At 35.4% G+C, this 6000-nt stretch overlaps 1 protein-coding gene across 3 annotated transcripts in view; it reads right to left on the bottom strand.

Moving 5' to 3' along the window:
• LOC103505040 (protein tramtrack, beta isoform-like) overlaps positions 1-817 on the bottom strand; it is a 39435-nt gene extending 38618 nt beyond the window's left edge. For all 3 annotated transcript variants that reach the window (XM_008469346.3, XM_008469347.3, XM_008469348.3), the window contains exon 1: positions 629-817. The gene's annotated coding sequence lies outside the window, so the exon portion shown is untranslated. The remainder of the gene's footprint in view (positions 1-628) is intronic.
• Between the last annotated feature and the right edge of the window lie 5183 nt (positions 818-6000).

The following is a 6000-nucleotide window of genomic DNA, read 5'->3' as shown; positions in this document are numbered from 1 at the left end:
ATATCCTATGTGTCATGTAGACGCCATTGACTTACCTACATACTTTATAGTCCAATGCCACTCAGACTTCTACATTGTTTATTAATCAAATCCATACAGATGGATTACATTTAGAGACTGAGCTATACACTGAGACTCTATCTACGTATACCTACTTTAAACAACGGTTTTACATATATATTCTGAAAATTCAGGATCCTCGTGAATTTCTTGAATTTTCAATTTCGAATAGCGTTAGAAGCTGAAATCTGTGGGAATATGTGTGAAAAACGACACATATTCAAATCGAAATAGGGACTCGTAATACACCGTGATTCAACCCAAGTGTTTACAGTTTACATGAAGAATAACATCACTTATCATTAGGTTAATTGGGCACCTATATTCAAACAAACAGTTGGAATTATTTGAAAAGTAATAAACCTGTTGTGAATGGTACCACAAGCACCATTGTTTTGAGATCTTTTCAGCCAGACTGACCTCAAAGGGTTAACTTATGTAACCATGAAAAATAGAACCCCAGTCCATATTCAGTTGACCCATCAGTAATATGGATCTATTTATTTGAAAACCAATAAGATAGAATAAGATCTTAAATATCTGTGTACGATGGAAGGATTATACACACCTTGGAATTTCTCATTAAACTTTGGAATTCACCCTTTACACTCATCAACAAGTACCTTGCAGATTTTGGTCATTATTGATCGTTTCCAAAGCTCAAACCAAACAGTAACTGTATTATTGATGGAAGGAATGTTTTATGTACATAATATTGAAGAAATATCACTGGAAAGTTGACAGAAATAAAGAAAATCGACATAACTGTATTATTAATGGAAGGAATGTTTTATGTACATAATATTGAAGAAATATCACTGGAAAGTTGACAGAAATAAAGAAAATCGACGAAGAAAAGTGGAAAAAATGACTGGAAGACGCTGGTGCGTAGACTTTTTGAGGTAAATAAATAAATAAAAAGTTGTTTTTTTTTTGTTTAGCCTGCACAGAGGTAGGATTTTGATAGATAGCACAGATCCCACAGAGGCACAAAGTCTGACAGAAGTCTGATTTATCTCTTCAATATCACACCTATTTGATTCAGTCAGGAGACTGAGGTACCTACCTACAGATCTTCATCCTGCCTTGGTCAAGGATATCATGGAATTTTTTAACATAGGTGCCTAATAATCAAAAGTACCAACTTGATTCATACATAGAAGGGTTTACTTACGTACTTACTACCTAGATCAATTCTGCACCTATACTAGGTACTTCAAGTTACCTAACTATGATGTGGTTTCCGTTAATACCTCAGTAGTATGCCATATCATGGAATTTTTTAACATAGGTGCCTAATAATCAAAAGTACCAACTTGATTCATACATAGAAGGGTTTACTTACGTACTTACTAGATCGATTCTGCACCTATACTAGGTACTTCAAGTTACCTAACTATGATGTGGTTTCCGTTAAACCTCAGTTGTATGCTAATTTTCTTTTTTGGTCCTTTGGTCCCCAAAAGTTAAGTAGGTCCTCAGTTTTATCTACAATAGCCAAAGTACCTATCAAATTTATCATCAAAAATATTGGGGAGAATATTGTAGATATCTACTCAAAAGTTACCTATATACTTATCAATATGTTTTGTTGGACCTATGTTGTGATGAATAATGCCTACCTACCTACTTATACACGAAGAATTGAAGACATTGAGTAAAAGAAAAATAATGTTCAAATCATTTACTCGCCAAAGTACCTATCAAATTTATCATCAAAAATATTGGGGAGAATATTGTAGATATCTACTCAAAAGTTACCTATATACTTATCAATAAGTTTTGTTGGACCTATGTTGTGATGAATAATGCCTACCTACCTACTTATACATGAAGAATTGAAGACATTGAGTAAAAGAAAAATAATGTTCAAATCATTTACTGAATGCAATTTGGAAATCTTTGACAAAAAGACCTGAGAGGAGTTTTTTCATAGAAAATTCAAACTAATGTACCTAGTCAATATTCCATGATGCCTACAATAAAACAAGATAAAAAAATTAGAAATAAGGTGCCGGGATCTTTTTGTGACACGAGTAACCTAGGTACCTAGTTATAAAATTTTCAACAAGGTAACCGAGGTCCCCTAGAGGAGCATTGTACCTCATCTCAATCAAAATTTCTTAGTCTATTTGTAGAGTAAGATCTCTCAGGCTGTCAGGTATCAGATTCGGACTTTCTGTTGTCTCCTAGTCAAGCCCAACATTGAGCACAATTTTGCCCCAACCAGAGGCTACAGTACTTTGAGTGAACCAGTTCCCACAGATCACTAATGTTAAGCAATGTTGCTCATGGTTAGTCTCCATCTGGGCAATCGATTGTTCCAGGGCCTACTCAGGCTTATTGCGGAGGCGGGTAGCTTGAGGGTGAAACCCAAAGACCTTAGCTGTACGCTTTTGCTGTACGTTAAATTGCTGTAAGGTAAACCTCTAGCAAATATTTTACCTCACAAAATCCCTTTTGCATCAAAATATCAGCTTTCTCTGGACCTACAGGAGGTATCTACACGATCTATTCTCCAGTCTAAAATTTCCTATCTTGATGATGTTTTTGTTAATTTTAGGATGTACTCGCATCGCACACTAGTACATACGAGGCAATGGAATTCGTTGCATTGAATTCAGTCACTGTCCAAGGTCTCCGGCTACTGTTTCCTACAATGTGACTCCATGATCCGTCATAAAGATACAGGGTGTTCCCTAATACTAGGGGGATCACTTTGGGTGCAGTTACGACTCTGTCTTAGTTATCAGGGGGTCATTTTAGGTGCAGTTTTAAAGAACAATACGAAAACATTGCCTACGCTCTAGTTCTGTTTTGTATTTATTTCTATTACATTTTATTATTATTTATATATATATACCTACCTATATACCTTCATATTACAGACATAATAACAAAGAAATATACCTGTAATAATATTAATATTAACATAGGTACGTCTGTTATAATGTACGTATCTAATATAAGGTTTACATTCATATAACATTATTATTATTACAATGTACACTTTTTAGTTTGCATATTGTAAGGCCGCAGTTTCATTACAATCATAATATTTCTAGTCTTTTACAACGTGGTAATTTGCTTGCCTTAATAAAGTATTATTTAGGAAATCCTGCACACTGGATGCTTAAAATGCCGCGGTCAACATTACAAGCATTGTACTGCCAAATAAGAAAAAAGGCACATCCACCAACAATCACTGAAGGAACATTCATCAAGCAGGTGATAGAGGCACATCCACTAAACAAGTAATAAAATCCACCAACAATCACTGAAGGAACATTCATCAAGCAGGTGATAGAGGCACATCCACTAAACAAGTAATAAAATTACACCCCCTAAGTTTATTACCAATCACTGAAGGAACATTCATCAAGCAGGTGATAGAGGCACATCCACTAAACAAGTAATAAAATTACACCCCCTAAGTTTATTACTAGTCCATAATTATTATGGAATGGATAAAAAAGACTTAATCACAAAGCTACTGTAATAATAACTGTTCTACCTTATTAGAAAATCAGATTGTGATAGGTCAACTTTTGGCGGCACTGAAAAGTTGAGGTGTAGATTGTAGGTTAGATCTTGTATGTAGATTGGTTGAACCATGTTAGGTTCCTGAGCCTCATTATGCTAGTAGTCCTTAGTATATTGATTTCGAAAAAGACTCACCCAAACTAGTGTTCACATTGTTTCCAAGGCAGACGGTAGCTAAAGGCTATCCTAGCAGGTCAGAACAAAGTACGTACACTCCTTCTCTCCCATATATATCCCTAATATAATCGTCTGATATTGACAAGAAAAACTTTTTCCTCCAGAATGTTGCTCAGAAAATAAAAACAATTATTTTCTTCTCCTTCATTAGGTCAACTTATAATTTATTAATTATTCCAATAGGTACCTACATAGGTATGAGTACTGGGTAGGTATATAACCTTTTGTCATTAACTGGACTGGTGATCAAACCAAATCGTTATTTGTGGCGAAGCATGGAGCTTCTTCACAAATTTTGTGGGTATCACAGCATTACCAATTTCCTCCTTTACTATTATTTCCCATTTTCTAGTTAGTGTATTGCGTACGAGTAGGTATACCTTAGTCGGGAAGAGGTTTACATAGTTAGGTAAATAGGTGCTTATGTAGGTACCTACCTTATTTATGACAAATATGTAAAACAGCTTGTATCGTTACTAACCTAGGTACCCTCCCGTCTACCGTTTTCCTAGTCTACCTTCAAGGCCGTTGACCTTTGACGGCAAAAATCTCGATATTACGGTGTTCCTAACCTGCCTTGTTGATGTAATGGTCAAGACGCTCGCCTGGTAGTTAGGAGGACGTGGGTTAAACCCTAGGTGAAGTATGGAAATGTGTCTTCAATACAAATTGAGATTTTGACCACAATAATGGTAGTAGCCTACTGCTGAAGTAAAAGGACCCTTTACTCCTATGAAATTCATCCTATGTCTATTAAATTTGTCAATTTTAGCCTGTAACACTAATGTCTAATCAATGTCACTTATGACGTCAGACTAATTTTGTTTACATCAGTATCTCGATATTACGGTGTTCCTAACCTGCCTTGTTGATGTAATGGTCAAGACGCTCGCCTGGTAGTTAGGAGGACGTGGGTTAAACCCCAGGTGAAGTATGGAAATGTGTCTTCAATTAAAATTGAGATTTTGACCACAATAATGGTAGTAGCCTACTGCTGAAGAAAAAGGACCCTTTAGTCCCATGAAATTTATCCTATGTCTATATTTGTCAATTTTAGCCTGTAACACTACACTAATGTCTAATCAATGTCACTTATGACGTCAGACTAATTTTGTTTACATCAGGTAATGCTGCAAAAAATAAATATTTACCATTATGACGGCCTTACGTAGTAGGTTATACCTACAAGATAATTATTATTTCCAACTTGTAGGATTCTTTTGTTTTCTTTGGCAGAAGAACCGCCTCATATTAAACCTACAGGGTTAGGTACTTATCCGTATATAGAAAAATTAGTGAAATTATTTTGACACATTTTTGGCATAGGCAATTTTAGAGTTTAGGACCTTCCCTGTTTACGAGTAGGTATACCTACCACCTACCAGTACCTATGCCCAAAGTGCATTCTGTCCCTTTTTGTAGGGAAAAGTGGTAAGTTCAATTTATTTCCCTCTCTGACGGTCTAAACTCTAAAGTTTCCTCACTTAGATTTATGCGACATTTAAATAACCAAGTTCTAGCAAGTTTCGAACTTTTCTATCTGTTACAAATCTGTTAACTTTGGCACGAATAGGGCAAACAATCAATAAGTCTTTGGAGAGAAATGGAAGTGATAAAAAAAGCAAAGTCCAATTAGAGAATAACATGGGAAAACAATCCTTGTAAAGGGAAATGGAGAAAATATGGAGATCGCAGAGAGGAAGGGATAGGAATGAGAAAATAAAACTATTTAAATTAGATTAAGTTGGGAGAAAATAGCACACTCTGTCCCATAAGAAATTTACACAAGTTACTTTTTTCCCTGCAACTTTAAAAAACACGGAGTTTGCTTTTTTCTGTAGACTAAGAGGAAATAGAAGTTCAAATAGCTGAGAGCAATGTTTGCACTAAAGCTGGTGAAATAGTAGCGGTCAGCAAAATCGTATTACAACCAACACAATTAACGGGTTCCAAGAGTGGTAGGATTTTAATAGAAATGTTAAATTATCAACAGTTACCTTAAATCCTTTGCCAAAAACGCATGTTTTGTGGTGTAGCTTTAATATCTTTTTCTGTCCCTTCTGAGTAAATCCCTCCAAAACATGAACCAAGTTAATCTACCAACACAAAATAGTTTGGTATCATTGTACTTAGTAGGTATAGGTAGCTATGGACCACGAAGTTTTAGCATTTTCGCCAATATGGGTTTGTTAATTGACATAATGTTTCCAATGTCAAATA

Source organism: Diaphorina citri, unplaced genomic scaffold (genome assembly GCF_000475195.1).
Source record: "Diaphorina citri unplaced genomic scaffold, Diaci psyllid genome assembly version 1.1 scaffold147, whole genome shotgun sequence".
In the NCBI taxonomy this organism is placed as follows: domain Eukaryota; kingdom Metazoa; phylum Arthropoda; class Insecta; order Hemiptera; family Psyllidae; genus Diaphorina; species Diaphorina citri.
The sequence above is the reverse complement of the archived record's forward strand: the minus strand, read 5'-3'. Positions and strand labels throughout refer to the sequence as shown.